The sequence below is a fragment of the Vigna umbellata genome, chromosome 2 (genome assembly GCF_029865625.1).
Source record: "Vigna umbellata cultivar VRB3 chromosome 2, Vumbellata_1.0, whole genome shotgun sequence".
Lineage (NCBI taxonomy): Eukaryota > Viridiplantae > Streptophyta > Magnoliopsida > Fabales > Fabaceae > Vigna > Vigna umbellata.
In genome coordinates this window covers 24,423,491-24,442,637 of record NC_142166.1, presented here as the reverse complement: position 1 = coordinate 24,442,637, position 19,147 = coordinate 24,423,491, and the positions used below count along the sequence as shown (strand labels likewise).

Sequence of the window (19,147 nt, the reverse complement as noted above, 5' to 3'; positions counted from 1 at the left end):
AAGACTGGATAGGGAAGTTGAAAAGAGTGGGAATTGGCTTCCAATTTGGCAGGGGGTGCAAAATTTGAAGCCACTCATGGCTTTACAATGGACAAGTTTGTAGTTGATGTAAGTAATCATAGTTGTACTTGTTACTTTTGGGATCTGGTAGGAATACCTTGTAGACATGCTGTTGCTGCCATACATTATAAATTAGAAAACCCAGAAGATTATGTTCATCCATATTACAAGAAACACGCTTATCAAACTTGTTATGCACCTGAAATAATTCCAATCAATGGACAACAACTTTGGCCTACATCCGACACTGCACCACTACTACCACCCACTTATAAAACACCTCCTGGAAAGCCTAAAAAGTTAAGAAGAAGAGAAGCTGATGAATATGTCAACCATTCAAAGTTGTCCAAGAAAAATATTGGTATGAATTGTAGCATTTGTAATGCATATGGATACAATGTAAGAAGTTGTAAAAAGGGGCAGAAAAGCAAGGTAATTCTTCCTGGAGATGTTATTTACAAGTTCATTTATTTACAAGTATGTCAATTCTAACTACCTTACTCCTTTCACAGGCCACAAGGGGCGCATCTGCAACAACAACTGCATCAACTGAAAGGGGAGCACCTACGTCAACTGGAAGGGGAGCATCTACAAGAAGGACTGCATCAGCTAGAAGGGGAGCATCTGCATCAACTGAAAGGGGAGCATCTGCATCAACTGGAAGGGGAGTATCTGCAAGAAGAACTGCAGCAGCTGGTGGACCATCTGCATCAACCTCACAAGGTCCAACAACATCACGAATGGGAGCAGGCACAGATGCAGGGGCTGCATCAACATCACAACCTGGAGGGGCTGCAAGTATACGTGAAGGGGGAAGAAGAACATCCTTAAGACTGTCTGGACAAATTCTAGGGTCTCAAGCGAGTTGCAATTGATTTGCTAGTGTAAGGATGTGACTTTTTGTAATTCTATAATGTACTGAATGTGAGCCACTTGGGGAGACCATTAGTAGTGGACACAATATTTTTTGGACCACTTGTTTGTCATGTAGTGTAGCACATGCAATGTTAATTAAAGTAGTCAGGGACCACTTGTTATTGTCGACTGAATTGTTCTGTTATTTATAGTGCTTTAGGACCACTTCTTTTTGTTCAATGCAATGCTCTAGGACCACTTCTTTATGTTCAATGCAATGCTTAGGGACCACCTCGATGACATTTTATTCTTCATTGTCCATTTCAGTCATTGTGCTTTAAATTGGTTGTTGGAGTAGTTATTTTGAAAGCATTAGGGGGGTTGGAATCTCATAATAGACATAGTTGCTATTTTTGCTGTATCTTTTCAGGTTTAGTAATCTTTGGTGATTGATGTTATAAGTGAAAAACCTTATGAGGTTCAGTAGTGGTGCTTTTTGCTATCACATTTTATTTATACTTATCAGGTTCAGTATAATGGATTGTTCCAACCTGTTGGAGATAATTTAATAGCTTATATAAAGCATCCACATCGAATGATACTTGGTCATTCTCTCTAGTTGAAATAAAGACTTCATTCACATGTCCAAATTACGCATAACAATATAACGCTTTTACTGGTTGAGATTTTGGGTGTAACTAATTTTATAAACTATTCAGCATTGACAGACTTACATTAGGTTGTGAACTGTGGGTATGCTGTCAATTTATTTAACTTACAACCACTAGGAATGCACATAATGACAACACCCACTTATGTGTTCAAACTCTTGATTTAAAATGACAGCTATAATCACATAACACAAATGCACATAACACAAACATCATGGCAAAATTGAACTGGGCAGAATTGAACTGAACTTCCACATTTTATTGAATTTAAACTTCAAAGTACATCCACAACACAACATTACCAATCTAATTACAATTTATCTTCAACATAAACATAATAGAAAACATCACTGTTAATGCCCATGACAATACAAACAAGACCAACATCATTTTGAAAATTTTTCTCTCTTGCTCTATTTTCCTCTTCAACTTGTCCTTCTTCTTCCTTAGATCCAACACAATATTTTCTATACAGACTTCAACTTCTTCACTCTTCCTTCGTAAGCTTCCTTCAATTTCAGAATCTCCTTCATCAACCCATTCAAAGTAGTTACAACTTGAATTACTCTGCAAAAGAAATTACAAATCACGAATACAAACTTCACCACAATAAGTAAAACATTTTTTCTCACTTACTACCCAATTTCTACATCTATAAAATAGTCTCCCTTTCTTCTTCAATGTAGTTGCCTTCAACAACAACAATCTTTCCCCACAACCACAGTTTTTTGAAGCTAAGTGAGAGGAGGATCCACATGTTTGGGACATTCCAGAACCAATGCTCCTTCACATGCAACCATTTCCTCCTCTTTCTGCTTTTATTTCCCTTCAACAGTGATTTCGAAAGTAAATCAAGTTTGACTAGTCCCAACAAAACCCGATATCCCAAATCCATCGATCTATTCACAAGAAACGAAAGAGGAAAATGAACTTATGTGACCAACTACAACAATGCTCAAGAAGATAAAATCCAACCTTTTGCGATTCACCTTCAACCTTCTATCCAACTGAAATGATGATCTCATCTTTGCTCTTCAACCTTCAAACCACACTTTCAACCAAACTTTACCAATGAACCTAATAAAGCAAAGTTCTCAGTTTGCATTTTAAATGTAAACACACGTGACAAACGTTAGAAAGGATACATGTCATCCCACGTGGCCAGACGTTAGCCACCTCACCTGATTTTTAACGCTGTTTGTTTTGGAGGACCAAAAATTATGGTTTCCTTAAGGAGAGGGATCAAAGTGTACCAAAGTTTGAAAGAGGGACGAAAAACAAAATCTCTTGATAGTTTTAAATTTCGAACACCATTTTATACTTTTTAATTTTTAAACTTTTTAACTATAATACTTTCTTATAAGTAGTAGTTTTTTTTTCTAAATAAAAGTATTCTTATAGAAACATATTATATCCAAGACTTTCAAATATTAAATACTTTTAATATTTGTACTCGTCTTTCTCCTCAATGTTAGTTCTCTCGGGTTGTGTTTACAGAAGACATTTTAATGTTTAAGTTAGAATATGACGTTAACAAACAATAAATGTATAATAAATGAAACATAATTAACATAACTCATTAAATATATTATTTATATTTATTGTTTATGAGCTTTTATCTAGATGGATCTGAGCCCATTGACCCAAATATTTATTGCCTCCTGAATCATTATAGTCAACTATGGGCTATAGTGACTAAGTATCTTGTGTGATGTTGTAGTGACTGAATACGGATGGGCCGAGTACATTGTTAACTTATTAGTCTGACATGTACTGGTCCCAAGACGGGTCCTATACTATATAGTACAAAAATGAATATTTTTATCAACATAAGAATTTCTTTTTTAAAACTTATACCTTTCATTATTTTTAGTATTTTTTTTTATTTTTTATCACTTTCTCACAAATTCATCTTTTAATATTTTTCAACATTTTTTACAACTATCATGTCAAAATTAAGTATTAACACATGTTAAATAAAGAACAACTAAAAAGAACTGAAGTTTATTTATGTATCTAAAGACAAAATCATTCTTCTTGCAAATATATTTAATAGTCAAATAAAAAATCTGTCACATTATAGACAATGGATGTTAATGACACAAGATGAGAAAAAGGTATATGTTCCTATATTTGAAGAAGAAATTTGGCAATTTAGTTTTATTCAGAAGAAATAAAAAAGGAAAGATATATAGTAGGTATTAGCACTAGTGAAAAAAAAGAATTTTATGACGACTTATTATGACAGGTAAACTCCACGTGTCTTAATAAGGTAACCAGTGACATTTTCGTAATAAAAGAAAGGGTTATTACGACGTACTTTGAAATACCTGTCATAATAAGTAGTTGCGATGACAAAATTGAAATTATTTTAAAAATGTATTATGACAGGTATAAGAAACCTGTCATAACAGGTAGGAAGCCACCTATCATAGAATGTGAATATCTAATTCTATCTTCTCTTGACTTTTTGTCCATCATTTTTATGCATCACACATCCTCTCTTCCTAAGCTTGTCTTCTCTTATCTTCAGCTTGCGTTCTCTGAGAGTATGTCGTTGCCCCCGCACTCCGACTCACGACCACATCCATTGCTGCAACCTTATCACATACCCTTGTTGTTTCCCTTCCCATTCTCTCTCTTGTAAAATGTTGTAAAGTGCTATAACGTTCATATTGCAACGTTAAAATCTTTTTAAAATATTGCAAAGTAAAGGTTGTGCAACATTAAAATCATTTAATGATTTTTATTTTCGTTTATTTAATTAATTCTTCCCTAGCTCTATAAATAGAAAGCTCTTCCTCCATTCCAAAACACACCAAAATCAATCTTCTCTCATTCTCTTTTCTTCTTAAGTTTCATCCTTTTCTCTTTTCCTTTTCTAAAATATTGTGGGTTTATTTTTATACTCATTTTAGAGATCCTGGCTAGTTTTGAGATCCTCGAATACTCTCGAGAAGTTCCTGTTGTATCTTGGGGGACTTGCGCAATACACTACGGATAAGTCCTTAAGGATAGTGAAACTACACGCCTCAGGCAATACTGTTCGTGATTTTGTCAGTCATTTCTACAACAATCTTAAGGACTTATACATCATATATAGACACAAGCGATTGAAATCTTAGTCCTTTGGTTTCCGATCTCGTTATTGTCCAAAATTAAAAAGGTATGAAGAGCTAATTTGAATTTGTTTTATTATATGGGTGTGTATCTCTAAAAGAAAAACCTAAAATTCTCTTTTTGATTCTTGATTTGTGATTTTGATATTGTTTGAAGATTATACACATGTACAGTTTATAAAATGCTATGCCTTTTGATTCGAACATTATAATGTTCAGTGTTTGAGATTGTATTGGGTTCGGGAGATGATAATGGTATAATATTGATATATTCCATGAGAATGTAAATGAGTGTGCCCTGTTTTTTTTTATTTGATTAGAAAAAAAGAGAGAGAAAGAGAGGGAGTTGTATACATTGGAATTTCCGAAATGATACATAAGAGGAATGCCTATGTTTAATTGTTGTTTTCATTATTGTTTCTGCACAAGAAAACCTTATTGTTTGGTGTTGTTCTAGATGTTGTATTGCACTTAAATCATTTGCTGGTTGATGCCAAAAAGGCTTGCTATTAGCTTTTATAAATTTTGCAAATTCCTTGCTGTGTTAAAATAAAATTCTGCAAAAAAAAAAATTGTTGATGTTTTACTTTGTTTCTGCCATGAAAAATGATGTTGTTCTTACTTTATTTTTGCCATGAACATGTTGTTTTACCCTATTTCTGATAAGAAAAAATGTTGTTGTTTTTAAAGTTTCTACACCAGAAAATATTGTTGTTTGAATGAAAATACAGTATCAGAAACTTGTGTTTTGTTGATTGAATGAAAATGTTGTTTGGAATTTTAAAGCTTTGCTATTTTGGGTTAAAAATCAACAGAATATACTTGCTGTAATTGCTATAAAAATAATATAAAATACTTGATGTAATTATTGTAACTATGGCATAATATAATTGCTGTAATGGCTGTAAAAATTGCATAAAATGCTTGTTGGTTACTATTATGATATTGGTATAAAGCCTTGTTGTCCTTGCTGGAAAATAATTGCAAGATTGATGTTAGAAAAGTAAATTGATGGTAAGATTTATACATCAACTATGTGGTGGTTGTTAGATGATAAAACTTGTAATTTGTTGTCTTGTTCTGTTTAGATTGCAAAATCTTCATTAAATTGGTTGGTATGAACATGAGTTACTTTGTAATTAGATGATTGATCTTATCAATGTGATGGAATCACGTGTTGACATAGTTGAGATTGATTTGTATTCTGGATGAGCTGATTATAGTTCTCTGAGTTAGTAATTGCTATTAATTATGTGCTTTTCTTGACATGGGAATTAAGCCCAACATTCTTTGACCTTACTTATGAAATTAGAAGCTTTGTGGGATTTAACTTCTGGCGAGCAAATTTTTATTAAAGTTGTTCAATGATATTCAAACTAATTCCAGAATTTCGTTAATTGTTGTTATGTGATTTTTCGTGGATATAGAATATTTTAAGGTTCTTGGGCATATTAGATTTGGATGAGTACATGTGGGTATTGAATTGATGTGGTATGAATCTTCAGGTTGATTTATTGAATGACAGTTCTCATTTGAAAACAATATGAGTGTAGGTAATGTTACTTAATTATTCGAAGAAATAAATTTGGCTTTTCATAATGATATTGGTAGTATTCTAAATTTGAAAGTAGAGAATATCTCATTATATGTTTGTATGTGAATGACATGTTAATTTTTGGTACATGCAATGAGATTGTTGCTAGAACTAAATTGTTTCTCGGATCAAATTTTGAAATGAAAGACATGGGTGACCAATGTGATCTTAGGTATTAGAATCATAAGGAAGGGAAATAGTATATTAGTATCCAAAAACAATACATTGAGAAACTTCTTAAGAAGTTTGAGTTTTATGAGTTTAAACCAGTGAGTACCCCTTATGATGCTAATTATAAATTAATGAAAAACAAAGGAGAACCCATTTCTCAGCCTTAGTATGCCTAGATAATCGGGAGCTTACTTACTTGATGAGCTTTTCTAGACCTGATATTACTTATGCAGTAGATAGATTGAGTAGATACACTCAATGTCCAAATCAGGAACATTGGGATGCACTTGCTATGTTCAATGGATTATGCCATTGACTATAGTAGATTTCCCGCTGTACTAGAAGGATACAATGATGTTAACTAGATCTCTGATTCAAATGAGACAAAGTCCACTAGTTGTTATGTATTCACACTTGGGGGTGGTGCGATTACATGGAGATCAGCCAGACAAACAATTATTGTAAGATCAATAATGGAATATGAGTTTGTTACTCTTGAGATGATTGATAATGAGGCTGAGTGGTTGAAAAACTTCTTAGTGGACATTCCACTAGGAATGAAACCAACCCTATCAGTACCAATACATTGTGATTACCAATCGACAATAGATATAACTAAAAACAAGAATTACAATGGAAAAAATAAACATATACAATTGAGACACAATTTGGTGAAGCAACTACTAAAGAGTGGAACTATTTTCATTAATCATGTGAAGTCAGAACTGAATCTAACAGATCCTCTGACAAAACCCTGGGAAGACAAATGATATTAGAAACATAAAGGCTAATGAGACTTAAGCCACTTGCAAACAACAAGTTATGGTAACCCAACCTTTGTGATTGGAGATCCCATGAATAAGGTTCATATGGGTAAAAATAAGTCACTTGTTAGTTCTGATAATAGTAAATTGATTTTTAATCAATTATGTCCTTTCCTATGGTGTGTGAAAATTCTAGAGACTGCATTATTGAGAGGTTAAACTTTGTCATTAAAATTCTATGTGGTGAAAGAATTTTAGCCTAAACAAAAGTTTTAATGATTTTCATATCCCTTATGGGTGGTGTACGATTTGTAGCATATACTTGATGAAATCACCTATATGAGTGTCGAGTGGGTCAATTACATGAGATCATGGCATGACCTCTAGAGCACTCATGAATATCGACACACATGACCTAGTAAGCGCAACAGAACGATAACAACAAGAATAATAAGGGTGTATTGTGATTGATAAACCTCCAACACACTGATGAATCACTATTTTGTCCTATTCACTTAGCTTTCCTCACCAAATTTTATTAGTGAATTGTGTTTAATTCTCCATTATTGTCTCATTTTCTCTATTTGGGCTTAATTTGACTAGTAATTCTTATTTTAATTAATTTGAATTATTTGAGTTTAAGTATTCCCATTATTATTTGCAGGACAATTTTGAAATCATATTTTGGGACAATAAGAGTGTTGTCACATCATTTCCCATTATCTACGTCATTATATTTTAATTTCGTTTTTATTTTGTTTTTAATGCAAATTGGATCAGACTTGACTTATTGGGACCATTTTTGGTAAATTAGGAGAGGTCCATTTGTAGGGCAGATTTGGGGGCTTAGGTTTAAGTACCCAAGGGGACCAAAAACTCTTTCTTCTCTTCATTCTCGTTTTGGAGGCTTTGGTGCTCTAGACAGCTCCCCCTTTGGGGTTTTAGGTTATGATATTTAGATATTTCCAGTATTTACAATTTTTTGCAGTAATTTCGTTTATAGCATTTGGCTTCTTTGCACTTTCTCTACATTTTCAATTTTGTTCACTGCACTTTCAATTTCGTTAACTGCACTCTCAATTTCGTTTACTTCATTTCGTTTCCGAGTTCATTATGTTTATGAGTTCAATTCGTTTCTTTGACTCTACACTTCGTTTGCAATTACAATTTCGTATTTAGTTTCCTTTTCAGGGTTCATCTCCATTTTTCCAATTTTGCATTGCCTCGGCTCTGATGTTTTCAATTTCTAATCGTTGTTTCCATTTCCTTTTGATGATAACTTGAATTTGTTTGGTTGGTCAATACTGAGATTGCAACATTTCCATGAGATTTATGCACTATCATTGTGTTTTCACTGTCTTACCTTGCATCATATTGAATCTGTTCTGTGCTTGCAATTAGTTACAAGCTTAGTTGCCTAATTGGTATTTAATCTTTGCTAAATTGATTAATCTGTGTGATGCAGAAATTGATTAAATGTGTGTGGATTTGCTTAATTAACTTTTATGAAATCTAGGTTGATCTTCGCTTAGTTGGTTAATTCATGTTGGATTAGGGGTGAGAGGAGAGGATAGTTATTGTTAATTAGGGATTGGACGCATTGCAATTGAGCTAGTGACCAACCGTTTTTAATTAATGTTTGAATTCGTGTTTTAATCGGTTAATTTTTGGTTCACACAATCTGTCCAAACCCCCTACTACGTGTTTAATTTAATGATTGAACCAAATATTTGTCCTTGAGAGATGACCTAGGAGTCACTTCCTAGTATACTGCATTTCTAATTGCTATTGATTTGATTTGGGTACGACCTCAACCACACACGTCAAGTGTCTTTGGTTCATATAACTTACTATACTAACTGCATTGTGTGTTGATAATGGTTGTGGAGCTCATAAAGGCCTGGAAAAGCACCAGAAGGGAGGAATGCTCGAGGCTTGGGCACCCTTTTTGGAGGCTCAAGCGTAGAAGAGTGTCACGCACCACCCGGACACCCCTTTTTGGGCGCTTGAGCGCCAGAAGCACGAAGCTTAGGCGTCATCTCTGAAGCTTGAGCGTAGAAGACTGTCGCTCACCGCCCGGGCGCCCATTTTTGGGTGCTTGAGCGCCAGTAGCACGAAGCTGGGGCGTCATCTGTGAGGCTTAAGCGTAGGAAACCACCGCTCACCGCCCGGGCGCCCTAAGTGGGGCGCTTGAGCGCCAGCAACACGGGCCTAGGCCTTGATTTTGTTTTGTCTTCGCTCTATTTAAAAGACCCAAGCTTCCTAGGTTCTGTATCTCTGGCTGGAGCAGCACAACGACACACTCTTCCACTCTCTGAAGGCGGATTCGGATGCAGGAGCTTCCATCCTCTACTTTTAGGGTTTTGCTATCTTATGCTTTTCCATTATTCATCTAGTTTCACCATGTCTATGGTGAACTAAACTCTATTTGTTGTTGGTGGATGATGTAACCTTTTGAACTCTCATGTATTTGAATTGATTCTTAACTACATATGTTTTTTCATTAATTGTTACAGTAATTCATCTGTGCTTATTACATGCTTTGTTTAACTCATTCATAGCGTGATGTATGAATTGCATTAGTGCCGGGAGGTTCCTTACAATTCAGGTTCTTTTTGAATTCTCCCAAGAGTAATATTTCTCAAGGATGAGGGTTTGAGTCTTGGTCGTCTTAAAGCTCTTGATCTTCACATTTAATTGCTAGGAATGCTAGGAGTTGCATGAACTGGTGATTAAGGACATGCTTATTTCGTCGAGGGATTGGGTTTAGGTGATTTAGTGAATGACGTTAACATTAATGCATAAAGAAGAATTCTTACATACATGAGAGGTAACTTGGTGAAATCTAACCCCAGCAACATACTCATCTCATATTATAAACAACATTCGTTCCTCACTATGCTATTCTGCTATTGATCAAACTGCATTCATATTTAATTTTCTGTCTTTGCATTTTAAACCAATGATCTCATTTTCTTTAAGTCTTAATTAATCAAGTTATCACACGACTGTCTAATGTCGAGAGTCCTCTGGGATACGATACTTGATCTTACCATTTTATATTACTTGTGCGATTTGGTACACTTGCCAATCCATCAATAGTTTGTTGATATGGCTAATTTCAAAGCTTCAGGAGTAATCCCAGAAGATCTCAATTGGCAACAAAGAAAAAAAAATTTGCATGATGCGAAACAGTTTATTTGGGATGATCCTTACTTGTTCAAAATTGGAGCAGATAACCTTCTGAGGCGTTGTGTGACTAAAGAGGAAGTGGAAGAAATTTTATGGCACTATCATGACTCACCTTTTGGGGGGCATTTTAGTGGAGAGAGAACAGTTGCAAAAGTGCTCCAGTCAGGATTTTATTGGCCTACTCTATTTAAAGATGCTCATTATCATGCCAGGAACTGTGATAAGTGTCAAAGGACGGGTACTATCTCCAAGCGTCATGAAATGCCACCGTAAGGCATATTAGAAGTTGAAGTTTTTGATTGCTGGGACATAGATTTTGTTGGACCTTTTCCACCATCTTTCAGCAATGAATACATATTGGTGGCAGTGGATTATGTGAGTAAATGGGTGGAAGCTCTGGCTTGTCACAAGAATGATTCTAGCACTGTTATTAAATTTCTAAAAAGGCAAATTTTCTCCCGATTTGGAACACCTAGAGTACTCATTAGTGATGGAGGATCTCATTTTTGCAATTTTCAGCTTGCAAAGGTACTCAAGCACTATGGTGTGAGACGCAAGGTAGTTACACCTTATCATCCATAGACAAACGGGCAAGATGAGGTTTCCAATAGGGAGATAAAAAGGATTCTAGAAAAGACAGTTGCTTCATCAAGAAAGGATTGGTCTTAAAAGTTAGATGATGTAGTAACAATCAGTACTGTTATAGAGTCGCGCAGCGGAATAAAATACTTGTAAAGCGTGTTACGGTCACAAATCAAGTTTTGATGGTCCGTTTTAGAAAAACAATTTTCTTAGAGAAAATTTATCAAACAGTTAATATGCATAAAATAATAAAGAGAGTAGGGAGTAGAAAATTTGATACACTGGATTTTTATCCTGGTTCGATTCAAAAGAATCTACGTCCAGTTGTTAATCACTATAAAAAGTGATTAACGATTTCACTAAAATCAGTTTCAACAAATTACAATAGAGTAAATGAAACAGAAAAAGATAAAACCTTCCTTCGAAAGAACGAACCGGAAGAACAACAACTTTGCCAACTTGAAGAGAACCGCTCCGACCTTTGACCCACAAAGCGCGAGCTTCTCCTTTTCACAAGACTAAGCAATGCAATGAACTAGCTTTTGGAACTTCCTCAGATCACACTGTATTCTCAAAAGCTCTGTGTTCAACTATGTTTTTCTTCTTTCCTTTAATCTTAAAAAAAAACACTATATAGCCAGCTGCTCTGAATATCTAAGGCTAAGTTTCAACTGCCACGAATAATCGATTATTGTAAGTGATAATCGATTATTCAAGTCCGTTACAGGGTTTTCAAAATGTGATAATCGATTATATGAAGTGATAATCGATTATTCCTGTGTGACTCTGTGATAATCGATTATTGCCATTCCATAATCGATTATTGCAGTTAAAAATGCAAGTTTACAAAGTTTACAAGAATTTCCTACTACATTTAATTTCTACAAATTGCTTTTAACTAATTCTAATATCTTCTTCAACTAAAACTTCTTGCAGCATCATCAAAACAAATTTCTTCAAGATTTATCAATACTCCTTATTGGTAACAATCTCCCCCTTTTTGATGATGATAAAAAATTCAATTTTAAAAGCAATTTTGGCTTACCTGCAAAACATACAAGCTAACAGACAACAACAGAGTTAGCAATACCTGTATTAATTTATACTTCTCCCCTTGTATTATTCTTCTCCCCCTTTTTGATCAGAAGCAAAAAGATTTGATGTTAAAGGCTCCCCCTAAATATGATCTCCCCCTCAATTAAACAAAGCATGCATATAATCAAGAGATCATTTTATTTATGAAAATAAGGATTACATTATAAGAAGACACATAACAGACAAAATTATAACATAGATGAAATAACAAGCAAACAACAAAACATTCTAACATAGAACCTATATCTAAAACTCAGGACTAGGAGATCTCTCTGTAGGTTGAAGGTTAAGATGATTCTCGATGTTAGATAGGCGAACATCAAGATCAAGAAATTGATCAACCATGTACTCATCAACAGATTGTTGCCACTCATAAACCTCCTCAAAGTGTGTTTTTTGTGCTAGACTTATATCCTCTACTTGCTTAGATAATCTAGCAAAATGTTCTTCCATGGAGAGTGCGGAGGATGAGGGCATGGTAGATGGACCAGCATCAGAAGGAGTAGCAGCATTAACTGGTTCTGCCATATGAGTATCGATGTCATCATCTTCATTTTCATCAGGATGGTCATCATCTTTGTGAATGAGAACTCTTCCTCTAGTAATGAATCCCATCTGACGAAAGGTAGTATCGCCAATTTCCGAGCCAACAACTTGAATGGCTTGGACAAGTTCTCCTTCAACATTTACACCTTTGTACTCCAAGATTCTAGAAATAAGAAGAGCATAAGGAAATTGATAAGAGTGGGATTTCTTAGCTTTTACCATAGTGTCAGAAATGAGAGCAGGCCAATCGATGTGTATTTGATTTAGGATCCCATACAGAAGAAGTAGATCTTGTTCAGAGCATTGACCATGATTGGTTGCTCTAGGACATAGGATCCAGACAAGTAAGTAGTGAATCATCCTTTCTTCAACCTTGAAACCGCCAACAAGCAATTGCCTTCGATTAGTCTGTTGTTCAGGGTGACGCAGGAAGGATTGGAAAGTCATCAAGCAATCGAAATCTTGGAGTCCGAGATGAACTTTGACAGCATCATCCCAGATGGGTAGTTGGGCAACGTTGGTCCACACATCATCATCTAAAATTATGCGGACACCCTTGACTTTAGTGGAAATAATCCCATCTCGATATCTCAAGTTGAAGTAGAACACTCTGATGAGATCGGGATAAATGCAACCTTTTTGCTCCACCAGATTTGAGAGTCCTTGAACAGTAAAAAGCTCTGGAAATTGAAATCCATAGAAACGGAAAAAATCAAGGCGAATATACTTTACCGCCATGATTCTTCTTTCTTGCCAAGAAGTACCATAGTCCGCATGTTTTCCTTGATCTGAAATCCATCCATCAATATTTGCTGGACGTGGTTGAGAGGAAGAGGATGCTCCAGCAGCTCTGCGGCGATGTCTCCTTGAATCTGCCATGGAGAAAGGTTGAGGGAGTGATAGTTTGAGAAAGTGAGTAAAAATGGAGAGATTGGGAGCTCAAGATTTTGATTACAGCAGTTTCTGGGTGCAAAGAGATGTCTAATAATCGATTATAGGGGGCTATTTATAAGAAGAAGGGAAAAACTAGCCGTTTATGGCCGTTTTCAGCCGTTATGGGAGGCTCCAACGGCTCTATTTTCAAAACTGTTAGCGTGATAATCGATTATCGTAAGTGATAATCGATTATCTGCTCGTGGGTTACATTCCAGAAATTGTGTGATAATCGATTATGTATGAAGATGATCGATTATTTGCTCATGATTTTCTAGGGGTGAATTTGAAGATTCATAATCAATTATTGGGTGGGGTAATCGATTATCTCAGTGTAGAGGATGTTGTCCAGGTTGGGAATAATCGATTATGACCTGATGATAATCGATTATTAACGTTGATCTTACGAAAATACGCAAAGAATCAGAAATCTGGAGTCTAAGACATGTCTAATACCCCTAACTCTCTTCTAAGCTCATAGAATCTATCTTTAGGCAGGGCTTTAGTAAAGATATCAGCTAATTGATGTAATGTGTCAATGTATTCAATTTGGCAATCTCCTTTTTGAATGTGATCTCTCAAGAAGTGATGTCTAATTTCAATGTGCTTAGTTTTTTAGTGCATGATGAGGTTCTTAGTTAGGTTGATAGCACTAGTATTATCACATTTCAGAGGAATGTGATCAAGGAAGATATCAAAGTCCTCCAGTTGCTGTTTCATCCATAAGATTTGGGCACAACAATTGCCAGCAACAATGTATTCAGCTTCAGTAGTAGATAAAGCTACACAAGCTTGTTTCGTTGAATGCCAAGACACTAAGGAACAACCCAGAAAATGACAAGTGCCACTAGTACTTTTCCTATCAATTTTACAGCCACCATAGTCTGCATCAGAATAACCTATTAAACTAAGTGAAGCATCAGATGGATACCAAAGTCCAAAAGAAGTGGTTCCTTTAAGGTATTTCAAAATCCTTTTGACAGCAATTAGATGAGATTCTTTAGGATTAGCTTGGTACCTAGCACACACACATACACTTTGCATAATGTCTGGTCTACTAGCAGTTAGATACAGTAAGGATCCTATCATTCCTCTAAACATGGTTTCATTTACCCCTTCACCAGATTCATCCTTATCTAAATAGCAAGACGTTGCCTTAGGCGTGTTGGCTTCTTTACAAGTATCCATACCAAACTTCTTAAGCACTTCTCTACAATATTTAGTTTGGGAGACAAAAGTTCCCCCATTTATTTGCTTTATTTGCAGTCCTAAGAAAAAGGTAAGCTCACCCATCATAGACATCTCAAATTCACCTTGCATTATTTGTGCAAATCCCTCACATAATGAATCATTTGTAGACCCAAAAATAATATCATCTACGTATACTTGAACAATCAAGATATGTTTTCCTACTTTCTTAATAAACAAGGTGGAATCAACCTTTCCTCTAGAGAAATCATTTGCAATCAAGAAGGTACTAAGTCTTTCATACCAAGACCTAGGTGTCTGTTTAAGACCATACAAAGCCTTTTTCAACTTATAAACATGATTAGGATATTTAAAATCCTCAAAACCAGGAGGTTGACTAACATATACCTCTTCTTTAATAAAACCATTCAAAAATGCACTTTTCACATCCATTTGGTACAATTTAAACTTCATCAAAGAGGCATAAGCAAGTAACAATCGAATTGCTTCTAACCTGGCTACCGGAGCGTAAGTTTCATCATAGTCTATACCTTCCTCTTGACAGTAGCCCTTTGCAACAAACCTTGCTTTGTTCTTGATGATGTTTCCATCTTCATCAAGCTTGTTTCTAAACACCCACTTTGTTCCAATGATTTGATTATCATCTTGTCTAGGGATAAGTTCCCAAACATCATTCCTTTCAAATTGATTCAATTCTTCTTGCATAGCAACACACCATTTATCATCTTGAAGAGCTTCCTTTATGTTCTTAGGTTCTACCTGAGACACAAAAGCTACTGTTAAATAGAAATTGTTAAGATTGTGTCTAGTAATTACCCCTTTTAATATATCTCCGATGATGTTGTCCAGAGAAAGTCCTCTTGGTTTCTGATAGCTTTTGGGATCAACTACTTGATGTTCGTTTTGTGTTTCTGAAGGATAGTTTTCATTTAGGTACATCTCTTCAAGAGCTTCCCTCAAATAATCCTCATCACCTGCAAGTGATTGATTTAACTCAAGAGGATTCACCTCAAGGTCCACAATTTAGTCAAAAACAACATGCATTGATTCTTCAACTTTCAAGGTTCTTCTATTAAACACCCGGTATGCTTTGCTAGTTAAGGAATATCCTAAGAAGATTGCCTCATCAGATTTAGCATCAAATTTACCTAGATTATCTTTACCATTATTTAAAACAAAGCATTTGCATCCAAAAATTTTCAAATGAGATACATTTGGTTTTCTACCATTAAACAATTCATAGGGAGTTAGCTTAAGAATAGGCCTAATTAGCATTCTGTTCAACACGTAACAAGCAGTACTAACTGCATCAGCCCAAAAGTACTTTGGCACATTTGATTCATTTAAGAGAGTCCTAGCTAGTTCTTCTAGTGATCTACTTTTCCTTTCAACAACACCATTTTGTTGGGGAGTTCTTGGAGCAGAAAAATTATGAGCAATTCCATATTTTTCACAAAACTTTTCAAAAGATTCATTTTCAAATTCACCACCATGATCACTTCTCAAAGTTTTGATTTTCAATTCCTTTTCATTTTGAACACGTTTTGCAAACGATTTGAATGCTTTAAAAGCTTCACTTTTAAGGGTTAAGAAGAATGTCCAAGTAAATCTAGTGTAATCATCAACAATCACAAGAGCATAGTAGTTTCCACCAAAACTTTTAATTCTAGATGGACCAAACAAGTCCATATGCAGAAGTTCTAAGGGTTTTGATGTTGAAATCATGGTTTTAGATGAGAATGAGGATTTGGTTTGCTTTCCCTTTTGACATGCAGAGCAGATTTTGTCTTTCTCAAATTTTAAATTTGGCAAACCAATCACAAGATTTTTTGAAATCAATTTATTCAAATGTTGCATATGAATATGTGCAGCTCTTTTATGCCATAGCCAAGGGTTTTCCTCTTTAGCAACTAAACATGTTATATTATGATTAGATGCACTTTCAATATCAATCAAGTAAATGTTATTATGCCTAACACCTTGCAAAGCAATCTTAGTAGAATTTTTAAAATACACAGTGCATTTATCACTCTCAAAGGTTACCTTGAGACCTTTGTCACAAAGTTGGCTTATGCTTAGTAGGTTGTGTTTGAGACCTTCAACACATAACACGTCCTTTATTGTTAAGGTGTTTCCTCCTCCAATGTCTCCGGTTCCAATGATTCTACCTTTGTTGTTATCCCCATAGGTTACAAAACCTTGTTTCTTCTTCTCAAAAGATATAAACTTTTTCTTGTCACCAGTCATGTGTCTTGAGCAACCACTGTCAAGATACCACAATGACTTCTTTGATTTAGTAAGTTCCTACAAGACAAATTAGAGCAAGAACTTAGGTCCCCAATCTTGTTATGGGTCCTTGGGGTTAGTTTAAGTAAACAAATATTATTTCATAACTTTAACCCATTCATATTTCCCAATTGGTACACCAAAATGTTTAATGTTGCATTTATTTGATGTGTGACCATGTTTCATGCAGTAAAAACAACAAACCTCATGTACCTTATTTTTCATCAAGGTTCCTTTTTCAACCCAAACTCTACTAGTTCTTTTTATTTTTGACTTCTTGCTTTGATGCATGACTTTATTTTTTACATTGTTTTTAGTAGCATTTGTTTTAACATGTGATTGAGACCTGGTTGCCTTTGCAAGTAAATTCTCTAGTATATCAATATTAAACATATGACTCTTGCATGATAGACACTCAACAGGTTGTGCAACAACATCAAATTCAGACAACTTAGTTTCCAGATTACTAACTTTGTTTCTCAAAACAACTTCATCATCTAGTACTTTTTCATATTTCAACTTTAAATCATTATGTTCTTTCTTTAGCTTCGTATGAGCAACATCAAGTTTTTCCGATTCATTTAACAAATCAAGAAATGCCTTCTGTAAATCAAATTCATCACTCGACTCTAAGTTAGAGTCACTTACTTGGCTTCCTGCATCTTCTAAATCTGCCATTAAGCACAAGTTTGCCTCTTCATCTGAATCCCTTGAGCTTGAAGAACTTGAAGCATTATCTTCCCAGGCTATGTAAGCTTTCTTTTTCTTTGGAAACTTTCTTTCTTTCTTTTCTTCACTTTTCTTATTCTTTGGACAGCCAGTCTTCACATGACCTCTTTCCCCGCATCCATAACATTTAATGCTTGAAGAAGATCCATGATTTTCTTTCCTTTCTTCACGGTATTTGTCTTTTCCCTTTGCTTTCATAAATTTTGCAAACTTCTTAATCATAAGACTCATGTTTTCTTCATCATCATCGGAGTCATCATCTTAAATCCTTTTAGAGTTCTTTCCTTTGGAGATCTCGGACTTGAAGGCTAGTGTCTTTCTTTTGCCTTGATCTTCTTCAGCCGTCAATCTTCTCAACTCAAGTTCATGCTCATGGAGTTTCCCAAACAAAATTGGCATCGACATTTGAGTAAGATTTTGAGACTCAGAGATGGCAGTCACCTTTGGTTGCCAAGACCTGTCCAATGATTTCAAAATTTTTACATTCAATTCATCAGTATCAAAAGTCTTACCCAACCCTGTCAAGTGGTTCACTATGTGAATGAAACACTTTTGGACATCGGAAATTGTTTCTCCAGGTTGCATTCTGAACATCTCATACTCCTGAATGAGAGTGTTCTTCCTTGCACGTTTCACGTCCTCTGTTCCTTCATGTGTGACTCTGAGAACCTCCCACATTTCTTGTGCTATCTTACAAACTGAAATTCTATAAAACTCATCAAGTACAACAGCAGATGAAATAATGTTGCGAGCCTTAATATCAAATTGAGCTCTTCTATTTTCCTCTGGAGTCCAGTTGAAGTATGGTTTTTCTACTTCTACACCATCAATAGTTCTTTTTGGAATATAGGGACCATTTAGTACAGCTTCCCAGATGCCTCTGTAACAGACCTCATAAAAATTTCCATTCTGACTTTCCAGAATGCATAGTTATCACTAGTAAAGAGTGGTGGTCTGTTGATGGAAGCACCCTCGGCATATACTTGGTTTTGGTGACCGGCCATTTTCGAAAAATTTGAAAAAATATCAAAGCAAGCTCTGATACCAATTGTAGTAACAATCGATACTGTTATAGAGTCGCGCAGCGGAATAAAATACTTGTAAAGCGTGTTACGGTCACAAATCAAGTTTTGATGGTCCGTTTTAGAAAAACAATTTTCTTAGAGAAAATTTATCAAACATTTAATATGCATAAAACAATAAAGAGAGTAGGGAGTAGAAAATTTGATACACTGGATTTTTATCCTGGTTCGATTCAAAAGAATCTACGTCCAGTTGTTAATCACTATAAAAAGTGATTAACGATTTCACTAAAATCAATTTCAACAAATTACAATAGAG

At 35.1% G+C, this 19,147-nt stretch overlaps 1 pseudogene; it reads right to left on the bottom strand.

Moving 5' to 3' along the window:
* Nucleotides 1–82: 82 nt before the first annotated feature.
* On the bottom strand, nt 83–18,525 carry LOC148203666 (uncharacterized; annotated as a pseudogene).
* Nucleotides 18,526–19,147: the final 622 nt, after the last annotated feature.